Source organism: Mobula hypostoma, unplaced genomic scaffold (genome assembly GCF_963921235.1).
Source record: "Mobula hypostoma unplaced genomic scaffold, sMobHyp1.1 scaffold_82, whole genome shotgun sequence".
Classification (NCBI taxonomy): domain Eukaryota; kingdom Metazoa; phylum Chordata; class Chondrichthyes; order Myliobatiformes; family Myliobatidae; genus Mobula; species Mobula hypostoma.
The window spans coordinates 281,067-298,985 of NW_026948251.1; the positions used below are offsets into that span (position 1 = coordinate 281,067).

General features: G+C 47.7%; 1 non-coding gene across 1 annotated transcript; it reads left to right on the top strand.

The window, feature by feature from the left end:
- The first annotated feature begins 412 nt into the window (after nt 1–412).
- On the top strand, nt 413–485 carry trnav-cac (transfer RNA valine (anticodon CAC)). Its single transcript has one exon. It is a non-coding gene; the product is annotated as a tRNA-Val (tRNA).
- Nucleotides 486–17,919: the final 17,434 nt, after the last annotated feature.

Below are 17,919 nucleotides of genomic sequence, written 5' to 3' on the forward strand. Positions count from 1 at the left end.
AGTTTGGTGCCGCCACGTCGCAAACACTTGGGGGCCAAAATCAAAGCTCATCTTACAGAACCCTGACATAGGCTGAACTTCAGGATTTCTCCAGTAAAACGCAAGGTTATGTGACTTAGACCGACCAGAAATGGGCATTATTACATTGAAGTACGGGAACCTGCAATGGAGACGATACAAAGTTCAAAGTACATTTATTATTAACGTATACACATTATACAACCTTGAGATTCGTCACATTACAGGCCAGAAACCCAAAAGAATTCGCAAAATCCCCATCCGCTCCGACTTTTTCTGATTCGCACTCCCCGACTCCGTCTCGTCTTCCTCCCGACAACCTCTCGACCGCGGACTGGGGAGGGGGTGTCTCGGGCCATTTCTCAACAGCTCAGATCACTGGCCGCTCTGCACGGTTTCTGTGGTGTAGTGGTTATCACGTTCGCTTCACACGCGGAAGGTCCCCAGTTCAATCCTGGGCAGAAACATTGCTTTGTCTCCTGAATTTACGAAGAATATGAGACTCCACTGTTGAGTTCGCGTTCGGCTTTACTTTCATAGGCACCCAGAGGTGTAAATGCCATGAACATTCGCATTTCAAACAGCAGCATATTGCATTGCATACCTGACAGAGATAAATGACATTAAGTTGAATTAATATAAATTATGCATCATTTACAGGAAAACATGTACCTATTTAAGCAGAAGGGGGTTCGTGGATTTTAAATCGCTTTCGTTGTCTTCCCTCTCCAGCTCCCTCTTGGAGAAGGCAGTCAGGATGCTCTGAAATGTGCCTCTATAGAAAATGCTTAGGATTTGGGACCAGATACCAAATTTCTTCAACCGTTTGAGGTGAAAGAGGATCTTTTTCATTCCACAGCTGGTACGTACAGACCACTTGAGATATTCGGTGATATTCATGTGAGGAACCTAAAGCTGTTCACCCTCTCAACCCCAGATCAACTGATGTCAATAGCGCTAGCCTGTCTATAGGTTAATGTAACTATCTAATCAGTCAAGCATGTGGGAGCAATTTAATGCATGAAATCATGCAGACATCGTTAAGAGGTTCAGTTGTTCGGAACCATTTTCAGAATTGAGAAGAACCGGGATCTACGTTACTTCATCTTTGAATGATTGTTGATGCCAAACAGGCGGGTTTGTGCTTCACAAAACCTTCTGATCTCAAGGGATTTTCACGTACAACGGATTTCATGTCTTACAGAGAATAGAAGGGAAAAAAGGGAACGGCAGTTCTCTGGGCGAAAACTGCCTTTTTATTGAAGGAGGACGACTGGTTCAAGCTGACAACAGACGAGAGTAACCCAGATAACCAGGCGATAGAAGTTAAACGAAGAAGAAACATTCTGAACTCAAAATACATCGAATGGTCTACAGAAACCGAAGACCACGACAATGTACAAGGGGTATCGAATGAGGAGGACACTGAGTACAGGTGTGAAGCTTATGAGATGGGGATATCGTGTCTGCAACATGACATGGTGAGTTTGAGGCACTGCCTGACTCAGTGGTGGAGGCAGGTACACTAGTGAAATTTCAGAGACTGCTAGACAGATATGTTCTGCTAGATCGCTAGGAGGAATTTGAGGTGGTGTTATATGGGAGGTAGGGTTTAAGGTTCGGCAAAAATTGTGGTGCGAAGGGCCTGTCCTGTGCCGAACTATTCTATGTTCTAAGTACTGTGTCTGGAACCGCGCTGATCCCCAATTGTTGCCAATCTATATCAACAACGTGGCTAATGCAACATTTCCAATCATGTTTATGAGACAAGTTGATTCTGTTTCATATGACGACATTTTCAAGAGGCTTCAGTAGGTTATAAGCAAACTAGTTGAGTAAGATGAAGCGATCAGTCCAGGTCCACTGCTCAGAAAGATATGTGAAGTACTTCTTACCCGCAGGAAATACAGAATGATGACAATCTGTGACTCAGAACCGACTGACGTGCAGTTGGTAGTTCGGAAAGCAGACGCTGCATTGTATTTAGATTCACAGAGTTATAGAGCACGACAAGACTAAGTGGGTCCGATGGCCCATCTTGTCCGCCCTTGTGGCCTCGTTTCATTGACCCTCATCTGGTCCATAACCTCAGTACCGTTCCCATCGGTGTACTTATCCAAACATCTCTTGAAGCAAGCATCGAGCAGAATCGTAAAGTCCAGTTAGCGCAATTAATTTTGTTGGATTTTTTTCGAACTGAAATTAAACATTGTAATAAATGGCGGCCCCACGTATCTGACAAAAAAAAATCTTATACGGTATTTGCAGCAAAGGGAAAGCAATGAATGTTCGCCATTCTGGTCCCTGCAATGATGGGGTTGTCATGTTCAGGTCAGACTGAAATTAAACATCCCACGCATTTCACATATGAGCTTCCCCAAAATAGCTTACTAAGGAACTCTCCCGAGCTTCTGTCTGTCTGTCAAGTCTACTCGCTCTGACACCTTACAACCGGCACATGCAGGTATCTCCAGTGGATAGAATAGATAGATAGATAGATAGACAGATAGACAGACCGATAGATAGAACGTGTTCTCCAGAAGGCACAATAATATGCAAATCAGTAAAAACAAATGGTTTATTTTCTGATGATCTGGTAAATCTGAGACCATTTCAGATAAGATATGTGAAAAGTAACAGGCTTTAGAAGGAACAGACTGCGACCTGGTGGTCTGGGGACACTGTTTAGCTGACCTGGCCGGGCCATTAGAACGAGTTTCAGTTGGAAACGACAAAATAAATAGCCAGGGTCACAGATTTAGGAGAATGTAGCTATACAGTTTGACTGGAAGAAATTGAAACTTAAAAGACTGATCTGATAAGCCAAAAGATGGAAATGGAGGATTTCAGTAGTACAGGCGGAGACCAAGCAGAAACAGATGATACAAAGACGGAAAAACAGGGATTGCATTTGTATCAAGAAGAACGCCTCTGTAGCGTATCCTTTTTTTCTTGCAACATGCATCAAAGTTGCTGGTGAACGCAGCAGGCCAGGCAGCATCTCTAGGAAGAGGTGCAGTCGACGTTTCAGGCCGAGACCCTTCGTCAGGACTAACTGAAGGAAGAGTTAGTAAGAGATTTGAAAGTGGGAGGGGGAGGGACAGATCCAAAATGATAGGAGAAGACAGGAGGGGGAGGGATGGAGCCAAGAGCTGAACAGGTGATTGGCAAAGGGAATATGAGAGGATCATGGGACAGGAGGTCCGGGGAGAAAGACAAGGGGGGGCGAGGAGAACACAGAGGATGAACAAGGGGTATAGTCAGAGGGACAGAGGGAGAAAAAGGAGAGTGAGCGAAAGAATGTGTGTATAAAAATAAATAATGGATGGGGTACGCGGGGGAGGTCGGGCACCAGCGGAAGTTAGAGAAATCGATGTCCGTGCCATCAGGTTGGAGGCTACCCAGACGGAATATAAGGTGTTGTTCCTCCAATCTGAGTGTAGCTTCATCTTTACAGTAGAGGAGGCCGTGGATAGACATGTCAGAATGGGACTGGGATGTGGAATTAAAATGTGTGGCCACCGGGAGATCCTGCTTTCTCTGGCGGACAGAACGTAGGTGTTCAGCAAAGCGGTCTCCCAGTCTGCGTGGGGTCTCGCCTATATATAGAAGGCCACATCGGGAGCACCGAACGCAGTATATCAACCCAGCCGACTCACAGGTGAAGTGTCGCCTCACCTGGAAGGACTGTTTGGGGCCCTGAATGGTGGTAAGGGAGGAAGTGTAAGGGCATGTGTAGCACTTGTTCCTTTTACAAGGATAAGTGCCAGGAGGGAGATCCGTGGGGAGGGACGGGGGGGACGAATGGACAAGGGAGTTGTGTAGGGAGCAATCCCTGCGGAAAGCAGTGAGAAGTGGGGGACGAAAAGATGTGCTTAGTGGTCGGATCCCATTGGAGGTGGCGGAAGTTACGGAGAATAATATGTTGGACCCGGAGGCTGGTGGGGTGGTAGGTGAAGACTAGGGGAACCCTATTCCTAGTGGGGTGGCGGGAGGATGGAGTGAGAGCAGATGTACGTGAAATGGGGGAGATGCGTTTGAGAGCAGAGTTGATAGTGGAGGAAAGGAAGCCCCTTTTTTTAAAAAAGGAGGACATCTCCCTGGTCCTGGAATGAAAAGCCTCATCCTGAGAGCAGATGCGGCGGAGACGGAGGAATTGCGAGAAGGGGATGGCATTTTTGCAAGAGACAGGGTGAGAAAAGGAATAGTCCAGATAGCTGTGAGAGTCATTTGGCTTATAGTAGACATACGTGGATAAGCTGTCTCCAGAGACAGAGACAGAAAGATCTAGAAAGGGGAGGGTGGTGTCGGAAATGGACCAGGTAAACTTGAGGGCAGGATGAAAGTTGGAGGCAAAGTTAATAAAGTCAACGAGCTCAGCATGCGTGCAGGAAGCAGCGCCAATGCAGTCGTCGATGTAGCGAAGGAAAAGTGGGGGACAGATACCAGAATAGTCACGGAACATAGATTGTTCCACAAAGCCAACGAAAAGGCAGGCATAGCTAGGACCCATACGGGTGCCCATAGCTACACCTTTAGTTTGGAGGAAGTGGGGGGAGCCAAAGGAGAAATTATTAAGAGTAAGGACTAATTCCGCGAGACGGAGCAGGGTGGTGGTAGAGGGGAACTTTTTTTTGGGTGTTTCCTTTCCTATTGTTTGAATATTTGTGGAGAATACGGGAAACCTCGTGGGTTAACAGACAAGCATTTGCTCTACAGCTATAGCACGGCCGCTTTAGACAATGGGGACTCTCGTAAGTAGTTGCTGGGTGTGATTCGCCTGCCATTTTTGCCACTTCAGCTCAAACATCCTCTTTATTTCTTTCTATAGATCGGCTTGCTTTAGCCATGAACTTCTGGCATCTTATACCCACTATTTTATTCCAGCGTGAGTCACATGACATATTTTGAAAAAAAAGCTAGTACTGGAGAAAGCCACAGTCAGAGACATAAAAAGTCAGTGTTAAACAATTAAAGTGTGATAAAATCAAGGGGCTGAGGGTCAACTACGTGACCATGAGGAATGAACACTCAAACTCAAACTCGGTTGTTTGGTTTTCCTCTCTAAGGTAGTGGAGACATAATTGCGAACACCGGAAGTGCAGTAGCCTAGATCGGCAGGTTTGCAATTTAATTTCTGTGTCATTTCCTTACACCGACACCTTATGCTAATGACGCTCAAACTTACACTTCCACCTAGCCGATGCTTTTCGTATTAGATTCAGCTGACATCGGGAAATGCTTTCACCACTGAATACTTGAAATAAAGTTTAAACGTCTGTGAGAAGCACGTCTTCCTCCCCCACTTCAAGGAGAGAATTACATATTCTCCGCTACTATCTGAATTGTTCCATTTCCCGATGCAACGTAATCACGTCCTTAACAAGATCTATAACCGAGGCAATTCACAAAGTGAAACGGAGCACCCTACTGACCGTATGTCATTGGTCTGCGATGACAAAGTCCATGCAGCATAGGAATGGACAAGATCAAAAATAGCAATCATGAAACCGAGAGCTGAGCCTGAGTGCGTTTCGCAACAACTTCTCCAAGGTCATTTATTTGTCTTTGAGATTTTGTAATTTAGTGTCAAGCTATCCAGACCTCATCACAATTGGGATTTTACTTGAATGACATCATGTTTATTTTTACCCCAGCTGTTGGAAGGCACGTCAGCCTTGTGTAGTATTGAATATTCGGTGTGCTGGAGCGAGTATAAATTAACGACCGCGGAGATTCATCAGCTCAGAGATTCTTCAGCGAGATGGCGGGCAGCTGGAAGACGGATTGAATATCACACAGCATTTTACCGTGTGAGAAAGATATACTTCATGATCATTGCAGTCATTGGTGTCCCTGGTAAGAACACAGGTGAACTAACATTTGCCGTTCTTTGTGCGCAGTTTCGGGACTTGTTCAGTTATCGAAAGCCTTGCGACACGGTTGCATTAGTGAATGCGGTGCAGACATTGTGACCATCCCTGTGTTCATTCAGACGTTCCCTTGCATTTTAACGCGTGGCTTTAACTGAAATACACCGACAGTTGAAACAGATGTAGAGTGGAAACTTCAGGTTAGGGGTTTATTTTGTGGATTCATAGCAGGCAGTTTTGATTTATCGATGCAAAACCGCTTTCAAAGTAAATTCTGATAATGCAGAGCGCTCGCCACCTTTACGGGTTATTGTTGTTATTTCGGATCCATAATGGAACACGTTTTAAGTTCCAATTTAAAGGTATTGCATTGTGTTTTCAGAACTTGCTGCAATCTGGAAGGGAATGTAGGAAAAGTATCACCGGTGAGATCCAGGGGAGAACGGTTGATATCGCTTGAGAGTTACACTCACAACACGTTATTGGCGGAGACCCCAGCATCTGCAGAGTATTTTGTGTTTACGAATCACTTGTGAGTTGCCTTCGAACCACCGGGAGCTTCGAAACTCAAATAAGGGTCTGTGTGCGTTTTAGAGTGGCTGTCTCCCGCCCCCTCCACCCCTCGCCGCCCTCACACACACACACACACACACACACGTCCCGTGACCTGTGAAGTGAAGAGCGAGTTAAGAGGTCAACCCAACCGGTTTTGTCAATGTCCGACAGAGTAAAGCTCATGCAATGTTCCACTCTGGAACGATGAGTAGCGAAGCATTTAGAATAATATTGTAGTAAATTGGAGCAACCTTTAAAAGAGGCAGATGCTTTGAAGTGCCTATATTGTCACTGCTTTGGAAATTAGATGGTTATCCATGAACGTTCAAAATGACTGTAAGTTTCAAAGAGCCAGGCAAAATCTTCAAAAGCGAATATTGAAACTTCCTGATTGGTTAACCTTGACACGGCGTGAAAGAATCCGGGCCAAATTTACGGAAATTAAAAAGAAACGAGGCCAAGCTTCCGTGGGCGGTGGCAAAAGGGAGTCGAGAAGGAGACGAAGACATGCAGAAAGGGGAAATAAATTCGCTTTCGAGTTTGAAACCTGTAAATGGACATAGGTGGAGGTAGCAGGATTCGTTGTGTAAGGGAAGCGCCAGGATAAAGGTGGCGGGAATCACTATCACTGAGAAATTCGCCGAGGTATCGAGGCTTTACCCATCAATCAAATCCCTGATGGTGGGCGTTTTATATTAATCGCTCTAAAGCTCCCTCGGCGTTCAGTTGACAATGCCTGTTTCCCAAATCCTGCTCTTCTCCCAGTACCGAGTACAGTACCCTTTCAACAAGCATGCACTCCTTTGACGCATCTGCGAGTTGTGCTTTACTATTTTTAAATCTCCAGAAATGAGCTATCTGAAAAGTTTGGTTATTCTCAGTTTCCAGCTTATCTCTACCCTGAGGCCTGTGGTGCAGACAGACAGTAATTCATTTATTATCTTTGCTTGTTTCCTAGTGAATTTAGTGGCGATGGTGATCCTGTCCCGGGGAAAGTGCGGCCTCTCCACCCGCACCACTCGCTACCTGGTGGCCACGGCAGCGGCGGATCTACTGACCATCGTGTTTGCGGTGATATTGTGGTGGGTCGGTTATTATTACTTCCCCGGGACTTTCCTGGACATCACCCCGTCTGCAATGTGATCTCTGTGCTGGGAGAGGCAGCAACAGAAAGTTCTGTCTGGTTCACCGTCACTTTTACGTTTGATCGGATTATCGCCATTTGTTGCCAGAAGTGGAAAATAAAGTATTGCACCTGGAAAACTGCGGCTGCGGTTCTGACAGCAACCGGCGTTCTTGTCTGTTTTAAAAATATGCCTATCTTCTTTATATATAGTCTCGCGAAAGTGATCAACAATATACCCTCGGACTGTATTCGAAAGCCGGGCCACGATACGGATCCCGGGTGGGTGGGATATCGGTGGTTTTCTACCGTCCTCACGCCATTACTCCCGTTCGTGCCAATACTCCTGTTCAACGCTCTGACAGTTAGTCACGTTTTAGTGACTAGTCGCGTCCGTAAGGGGCTGAGGGGTCAGAGCAAGGCGGAGAACCGCAGTGACCCGGAGATGGAGAGCAGGAGGAGGTCTGTGATCTTACTTCTCATCATCTCCGGAAACTTCAAAATCCTGTGGTCGGTGAGCGTTGCCGAGTTTCTTTACTTCACCATTGCCCGGTTGGATCCAAGTAATTACAACTATTCGGAATACATATTTGAACAGTCAGGAGACATGCTGATGATATTAAGTTGCTGCACAAACACTTTTATTTATGGGGCAACTCAGTCTAAGTTCAGAGAGCAGTTCATCAGCGCAGCGAAATATCCGCTCACGTCAATTGTTAAACTAATTAAACAAAATATCTAAGTTTGTCTCCCTGGAAATCACAGTGTTTTCCATCTTGACACTGCAACACTGCCGGTCATTGGAGAACGTAGCAGCGTGAGAATAAAACTGGCTGAGAGACACAGCACGAGAACGGACCCTTCCGCGCCCGCAGCCCACGACATCCACCTCCTACCAGTTATTAAACTCATCCAAAGTTTAGATTTATTTGTTCACCATACTCCCGCTCTCGTCACCGCTGCACCTCCTGACAATGTATCCTGCGGCTATCGTAAATGCAAATCCATCAATTTTCCATCGCAAAGTGAACGGGCGGAATTCTCAGTGATCTGATCGAGCCTGGTACGTGCTGGGAGAGATGAGACAGCGCCGCAAAAAGATTTAACTGATTGCATCCAACATATTATGAAAAGGCCACATCCACGTATACAAATATCCTAGCTTCAACTGACGGTGTCCAATGAACTGGCATCAAAATCGTGGTGTGTTTACTCGCACAAGCAAAGACTGTCCAGGGTCCAATTAGCATCTGCATAAAGTCTATTTCTGAAGGTCTATTGATGTCCTTGTGAGAAAGGCGCCTTTCTTCCTTGGACACTCCCAGGGTGTGTTATACCGGGTAGGAAAGACGTTCAATGAACGCAACGCGGTAGGAGCTTTCGTTAGGCACTTTATCAATACTTTGAGAAAAGGGATCATTGTTAATTAAGTCGGCTGAATGACATGAGATAAGACTATTGGACCGAAGGATAATTGGGTCATTAGTTCCTCTGCCGTTCTTTCCTGGGTGCCCTGTTTGTCAACTCCAGTCTGCTCGCGTCTCCCAGAAACCGTTAACACTCTGAAGATCATGAACTATTCAACTTTTCTTTTTCTTAAGTACAGAGAGTACACGATGAATGGAATTAGATTTGATCTCACTTGAAATACAAGCCAGCATTGAATTTACTTTTGTTACAGCCGAAATAACCTTCCCGGCATCCGGAAGTTGAACTCATAAGTCAATGTCCATCTCGTCTTCCTGAGTTTTCCCTCCGGTTAAAAAAAACCCTTCAATCCATTACTCTGAAGTGCATGTCCCACTCCCCTGTTACGTCATTGCCTACTCTGTCAAATTGAACATCCTTCTGTCGTCTCACTGCAAGTAAACTTTGTCATCTGAATCCCATCATGAGCTGACTCATGTCCCAATTGTTCCCCGGCACATCGCTGCATCGCGAATATAACGTCAGCTGCCTCCTGGCCTTTCGATTCCCTGCTCTTCGATAAGGGCAAAGCCATCTCCTCTGTAGTTTTCCAAAACACCCTAGGCTAGGGCAGGTCAGGATCTGACGGCATTCAAGACCAAATTGGTAATAAAAGCAACTCATTTGTTATTTCAGTCTTTTGTATAAGAATGAAACAAAAAAGAGAATTAGCAGTCTTCACGAATTTAGAGTAAGCCTTGCACATGCGCTTCGCATTAGATAAACCTGTTGTGGAGAAATGTTTAGCACTACGGGGATGGGGAAGTGACCGTGAAGGGAGAGACAGCGGAGAGAGAGAGAGAGAGAGAGAGAGAGAGAGAGAGAGAGAGAGAGAGAGAGAGAGAGAGAGAGAGAGAGAGACTGACTGGGGTGAGCGAAAATTGGAGAAGAGAGAATCTGGGGGAGAGAGATATTGGTGAGAGAATGAGAGAGAGAGACTGGGGAGAGAAACGTGGGAGAGCGACGGGAAGTGTGGAAAGCAGAGACTGATATATGGGCGAGAGTTTAGGTGAGGATAAAGCGCAGAGGGCGACAGACTAAGGGAGACAGAGATAAACTGAGTGAGAGAAAGAGCGAGACTGTGGAGAGACAGACTGGGGGATAGAGAGAAGGGAAAGAGGGACGAGGACATTCGGAGTGAGAGAGACAAGGGCTTGAATGGTCGAGTGGGAAAAGGGAAACTGAAGGTGAGAGAGAGAGTGGAAGGAGTGTAGGAGCATGGACTGAGACAGACAACGGGAGGGATTGGGAGAGAGCGACTGGGAGTTAGGGACTTCGGGAAAAGTAAGAATAAGAGAGAGTGGGAGGATAGCGAGAAGGGGGCGGGGTGGTGGCACAACGAGAGACCAGGGTTGGAGAGTGGGCGTGGAGAGACTGACAACGGGAGAGAGACACATGCAAAATGCCGGAGGAACTCAGCAGCCCAGGCAGATCTATGGGAAAACGTACAGTTGACGTTCCGGGCAGAAACCCTTCGGCAAGGCTGGAGTGAAATATGCTGAGGAGTGAATTTAAAAGATAGCGGGGAGGGCGGGGAGAGAGAAACACCGGGGGACAGGTGAAACCTGAATGGGGAGGGCTGCAGTAAGGAGCCTGGAAGTTGATTGGTGAAAGTGACACCGGGACATTGAAGAATGAAAGAGAGGGCAGGAGCACAAGAGGGAGGCAGTGGGCTGGCACGAGATAAGGTGAGAGGGGGGAAACATAGAAACATAGAAATACAGAAACATAGAAAGCCTACAGCACAATACAGGCCCTTCGGTACACAAAGCTGTGCCGAACATGTCCTTACTTTAGAACTACCTAGGCTTACCTACAACCCTCTATTTTTCCAAGCTCCATCCAGGAATCTCTTAAAAGGCGCTATCGCTTCCGCCTCCAACACGGTTGTCGGCAGCCCATTCCACGCACTCACCACTCTCTGTATATATATATAAAAAACTTACCCCTGACATTTCCTCTGACCTAAAGAAAGGGGATGGAGAATGGCGAAAGCCGGCCGTGGGCCTTGCCAGAAGTTTGAGAAATTGATGTTCATGAGATCAGATTGGAGACTATCCAAACGCAATACAAGGTTTTGTTTCTTCAGCCTTAGTGTGACCTCATCGCAACAGTGGAGGAGGCCATAGATGGACATATCGGGATGGGAATGGGACGACGAATTAAAATGGGTGGCCACTGGGAGATCTCGCTTGATCTGGCGACGAGAGCGTAGATACTAAACAAAGCAGTCTCCCAGACTATGTTATATGTCACCGATATGCAGGAGGCCACACCGGGCGCAACGGACACAGTAACTGAATCCAACAGAATCGAAATGTTGCCTCACCTGGAGGTACTGTTTCATGCCCTGAATGGTAATGAGGGAGGAGATGTATGGACAGGTGTAGTGCTTGATCCGCTTGCAAGGATAAGTGGCCAGAACAGATTAGGGGAAGGGGCGAATGGACAAGGGAGTCGTGTAGGGCGCGATCCCTGCGGAAAGCAAAAAGTGGGGAGGGGTTGTAAGGTAAAGAATTGCGGAGGGCCTCCAACTTCTTTGAACAATCAACATCCCAGCTTCTTACTTCATCCCTACCCCTCCAGGTTTCACCTATCAACTGGTATTTCTCTCTCACATCCACCACCTTTTAAATCTACTCCTCAGCTTTTCCCCCACTCCTTCCGAAGGATGTGGGCCCGAAACAACCACTGTACGCTTCTCCATAGGCGCTGCCTGGCATGCTGAGTTCATGCAGAATTTTGTGTGTGTTATTCTGATTTCCAGCATCTGCAGCTTTCCTCTTGTCTGTGAGGATAGAGAAAGATTGTTTTAGAGGCGGGATAGAGAGGAAATATCTGGGGGAAACAGGAAGACGAGAGATGGAAAGACTGGTGAGTGTGATAGACACTGGGGATTCAGAGAGACTGGGATGAGGGAAGGTGGGAAGCGTGAGTCGGAGAAAAGGCTTACGTACCTTGAGTGTCTCGAGGGCTTTCTGGGATTTGCATTTCCACGATTCTAAAGTCCTTCGGAAACCTTCAACCCTTCCTGTCTCGCTAAACCCTCCATTCCAGTCTCGTCGAACCCACACTTTCCCAAACCGTATCCCTGCTCTGCCTCCTGCCAGCCCGTCTTCGTGACCATCACCTCCTTTCCCCTCTCTGTTAACTCCTACTTCCCTCTCCGTCATCAGAAGGCCAGATCTTGGCGAGTAGGATTATGGAAACCCCCAAGACGTTGTGAAGAGGATGTAGAGAGTGAGGGTAGTTCCGGTCAGGGATAGAAGATAAAACATGCGCTGGAGTCGGGGAGGTGGGGCAAGTCCTTAATGATGACTTTACTTCCGTATTCGCCAGTGAGAGTAGTCTTGAAGTTTGTGAAGGCAGCGTTATATCCTCTTGCGTGGTCAGGATATAACCCAGATTAATGCTGGAAGAGGAGTAAAAGATTATGTTTTAAAACAAGATTTTCGTGAATGATGATTTCCACTTGATTATCCTTGTGTAAGTAATCGGAATGAGTTTAACTACTACAGGATAATGTAATAAGTTTGACTGTTCCATGTTTTTTTAATATATTCTTTTGAGTGTAGAGTTCTCACTGGGTCAGAAGGTTGCGAGTGGCGGGGGGTCCGCGAGAAGAGGGGTGGCCGTTAGCGTGTGCTATAACTGCGGTAAAGAGGGACATTTTTGGACAGAATGTGATTGTCAGGGGGTGCGCTATAACTGTGGGGAAGAGGGTCACTTCCGGCAGAAATGTGGCCAACAGGGAGTCCCTCGGAGGGGGAGTCCCCGGGCATCCAAGCAGGGAGAGGTGTCGGGAATTTTAGAGGAGACCCAGTGAGGGAACGGTCTGGTGTCTCTGGGAGAACACGTTCCCAGCGATGTACCAAGGAACCCCGAAAGCGAAAGACCCGATTCCAGAAGGAGTAATAGGACTCCGATCCAGCTTGCCGCTATACGGGGTCGCAGGTCGCGTAACTATACCGTTGGTTTTACAACCAGTGTTTAAAGCATTCGTCCGTGACCCCATTCAGTGCACTGGAGAACTGGCGCGTCAGTGCTGGTGATTATCCGTATGACGCGTATTTGTCAGAGAGACTGGAGTTTTCAGTAGCCGATGTGGGGTTGTCCGAAGTTCCGGAGATGTTAGTGCTGGTTTGTCCGGACCCGGTTGAGACGCGGGGTGCTTCAATTCTGGTGGGGAGCAACACCCTTGTGGTGCGGAGGCTCATGGGGGACTGCCAGGAAAGGGCGGGTGAGAACTTTTTCGAGACCCGGTCTGTGCACCCAATGTTTCGAGCTGCTTTTGTGGCAGTGCGGAGCCACCCTGGGCCGGATACTGAACGTAAGCGAGGGACTGTGTGGTGCACCCCGTCGAAGCCTAAGGCAATAAGGCCCGGGAAAGCAGCGAGGGTGATGGGAACCCCAAGAATTCCCAGTGTGCTTGATGGTGAGGCCTTTTAGTGGAACTCGAGGGTGAGTAAAGATTTCCGGCTGGGGTGCTGGTGAGGCTCGAAGTACAGAGGCCCTCGGTGGTACAGGCGAACAGGATTGCTGTGATTGTCAGAACAGCACAACGAGAGAAATCACTTTTAAGAGACGGATGCCGCTGGCACATTTGCTCCCGGTAACTGTAATGTCGAGCGCCCCCTTGAGGCCTGCTGGAGGGATACGATTGGAAAACAGAGAAAAGCTGACTGCTGAGGCTTTTAACTTTGGGAACTCGCCGGTGCCGCCGGGTCGGAAGAACAGGCTGGTGCAGAAGATGTTGCAGCTGGAAGATATTTTTTTCCCTTGGCGATTTCGATGTGGGTTGTTTCAAGAGCACTCGCCGCACCATCCGGGTGACTGAGGACACGCCGATCAGAGAGAGGTCGTGGCGACTGTCCCCTGCCGATGTGGAAAATGTGCGCCAGCACCTGCGTAAGTTGAAGGAAGCAGGAATCATCTCTGAATCACGAAGCCCTTATGTGTCTCCAATAGTAATGGCCCGGAAGAAGATCGGAAAGGGACACATGTGTATGGACTATAGGACGCTAAACCGGCGCACTGTCCCCGATCAGTATACAGTCCCGAGCGTCGAAGATGCGCTGACCTGTCCCAGTGGAGCGAAGTGGTTCAGTGTTCTGGATTTGAGGAGTGGATACTACCAGATCCCGATGAGCGATGCCGATAAAGAGAAGACGGCATTTATATGCCCTCTGGGATTTTCCCAGTTTGAAAAAATGCCCCAGGACATATCGGGAGCCCCTGTCACATTCCAGAGGGTCATGTGGAAAAAGGTGGGGGATATGAATTTGTTTGATGTGTTGGGGTACTTGGATGACTTGATAGTATATAGATACACCTTGGAAGAGCATGAAGCGAGGCTACTGAAGGTGCTAAGCCTACTGAATGAGGAAGGGTTAAAACTCTCCCTGGACAAGTGCCAGTTCTGCAAGACGTATGTTAGCTATGTTGGGCACATAATCTCGAAGAATGGAGTAGTTACGACCCGGCTAAGATAGAAGGGATGACAACCTAGCCGGAGATTTGTGAAGGGCTACGCCAAAGTGAGTCACCCCTTGAACCAGCTTCTGCCTGGTTACCCTCTCTTGGGGCAGAAAAGGACAAGGGGAATGCAGACTGGAGATTATCTCTACCCAGCGGAACCTTTCGGTCAGAGGTGCGATGCAAAATGTGAGGAGGCTTTTAAATTGCTGAAAGAGTTGCTGACCCAGGCGCCGGTGCTGGCTTTTGTGGAACCCCGGTTACCTTATGTACTACACACCGATGCCAGCCGAGAGGGATTAGGGACCGTCTTGTATCAACATCAGGGTAGCCGGTTGAGGCCTGTAGCGTTTGTCATCCGGAGTTTGTCGCCCTCCGAGAGGAACTATACCACCCACAATTTGGAGTTCCTACCGTTGAAATGGGCATGGTTGATAAGCTGAGTGAGGCCAAGTTTGAGGTGAGGACGGACAACAACATGGTCCCTTTACATCCTGACGTCCGCGAATCTGGATGCTACAGGCCATCGGTGGTTGGCGGCCTTGTCGTCTTATGAAGTACCGGCCGGGGAACCAGAACATCGATGCCGACGCTTTGTCCCGACGGGTGCATCAGGAACTGGAGACTGACCAGGAGTGGGAGAGTGTTACTGACCCTGGGGTGAAGGCCATGCCGACGAAAAGGAGATGCCGGTTCGCGCAGTGCACCCGCTGGGGGCTTCTGACGACGTCCTACCCCCTGTTTACTGTGACCTGACTGCTCTGAAGACCAAGCAGCTGCTGGAATTGAGTCCGGGGCAAGTGGCAGCTGCTCAGCGAGATGGTCCGGGCATTGGCGCCGTTTGATACGCCGTAGATAAGGGGGATATGGCCTGGGCGGTGAAGAAGAAACACGCTTCAGTGCCTCCGTTTCTGAGGGAGTGGCCTCGGTTGAAGTTGAGGAAACAAGTTTTATACCGGGTAACGTCATCCCCGGACCGACCTCGGTGTTGGCAGTTGGTCCTGCCTGAGAAGTATCGGAAGATTGCCTTGAAGTCACTGCGCCATGAGACTAGACATTTGAGGATGGAGACCTATCGGTTACTCAAGGACAGGTGATACTTGCGTCGAATGAAGTCAGAGTTTTAAGAGTACTGCAAGTCGTGTATTCGCTGCATACGCTAGAAAACACTGCCATTGAAGGCTCCTCCTTTCTCACAGTTGCAGAGTGCAGGGCCCTTGAACCTGGTGTGTGTGGATTTTCTGTCTATAGAACCCGTTGCCAGCAACACGACGAATGTCTTAGTCATCACGGACCACCACACGAGATATACTCAGGCTCTTCCGACCAAGGACCAGAGGCCGACGACGGTGGGGAAAGCGTTATGGGTGAGTATTTCTTGCATTATGGCCTTCCCCGGCGGATACACAGTGATCAGTGACGGGACTTTGAGAGTAAGCTCATCTATCAGTTACTGGGCATGCTGGGAGTTGAGAAATCGAGGACCACGCCTTATCATCCGCAGGCCGGTCCCCAGGCAGAGAGGTTTAATCAGACCTTGTTAGACATACTTGGGACTCTGGAGGTCAGCAAAAAGAAGTGAAGGAGTCAACATATTGGACATTTGGTCCACTGTTACAACTGTACAAGCAATAAAGCTACTGGGTATTCGCCCTGTTATCTGATGGTTGGGCGTGAGGCGAGGCTGCCAATTGACCTCTTTTTCGGGACTGAAGCGGGTGAGGTGCAGCCGAAGTCTTATCTGAAGTATGTGTCTGATATGAGGAGAAAGCTGAAAAAGGCTTACGAAATGGGCTGGGGCGGCGACCGCCAAGCAGAATCGGGAAAGTAAGAGGAGGTATGACCAGTGTTTGTGGGCGACAGCAATGGATATGGAATTGAGACAGATTTTTATAAACAAACATAAACATTTATTAAAGTCTGATCAAAAATAGTGAAAATAAAACAAAAACGACTAACTTAACCGGAAGTAAACTGCTCTACGGCAATTTAACAAACCGCCAAACTCTGGAATGGTTCTTACAGTGGTAAATGCGAACACAGTCTTAAAGTGGCAAATTGGAAAGTTCGAGTGATTTATACAGTCAATTAGGAAAGGCCTCCCTGAAGTACAGAATTCCTCGAATACGTGACGTTACTGCTGATTCCAGCCGAAATATGCCTTGTATGAAGGATTCGTAATGAAGGAAAATAAAACGGTTTAAAGGAACTGACCTTCTTCTCTGGAAGGTGAACACTGCACCAAACTTTCCTGCTCTTGCAGATGTTATCTCAGATGCAGGCCACTATTGTTGAACGAAGATTCAATAAGGTCGATCCTTTATAAAACTACCGAACGACACCAACTTTCCCCAGTCCTTCGGGTTCCGGTACATTGGTAAGGTTTTCACTCTCCAATACTGGACTGTAAAGGCGAATCAAAGATGCTACAAACAAAGACTGACAGCGATTGGCGAAACTGCCAGCAGCAACCTTTCCATCTTAAAATATGAGGTAAAACTCCGTGTTAAAGTGAAACTGCGTCATGAGACGAATACGCAGCAAAACTAAACACCGACGAACCAAGCAACACAAAACTCCTGCGTCACAGCAGGGCTTTCCCGGTTTATACCTGTTGGAAAAGGCCATCACATGACTTCACACCGGCGGGAAAATTACATCATGTGACCTCACACTGGCGGGAGAATTACATCACCACACTATCACAGGGCCATTACGTCATACTCACAAGATACTCTATTACAACATGGTCCTAAAAGAAGCGATATCTGCCATTGGTCACCTAGTTTCATGCCACATCCCATTCCCATTCCCATATGTCAATCGGTGGCTTCCTCGACTATCGCGACGAGGCTATACTCAGGTTGGAGGAACAACACCTTATATTCCGTCGGGGTAGCCTCCAAGCTGATTGCATGAAGACGATTTCCCAAACTTCCGGTAATGGCACTCCCACCTTCCTTCACCAAGCCCCATCCCCTTTTCCCTGTCTCTCCTTATCTCCGTGCCCGCCAATCGCTTCCCTTTGGGGCTTCAACCTGATTTTCTTTCTTCCATGCTCTTCTATTCTCACCTGCCAGACTTCTCCAGCTCCGGACCTCTTTCACCAATCAGCTTCCGTAGCTATTTATTTCAAAACTTCCACTCACGGTTTCACCTATAACCCTGTCTTTCCCTTTTTAAATCTCCATCTCACCTTTTTTTCTCCAGTCCTGCTGACTGGTCTCGTCGCAAGACGTCAACTGTCCTTTTACCGATGTTGAGATCGACCAACATTTTTTATTTGAATTTCCATGGTCTTTATTTGTGAGAGGGAAGGAGGAATTTTGTTAGTCGGAGGGTAGTGTATCTGTGGAACGCTCTGCCCCAGACTTCGTCGGAGGCACAGTTTCTGTCTATATTTCTGTG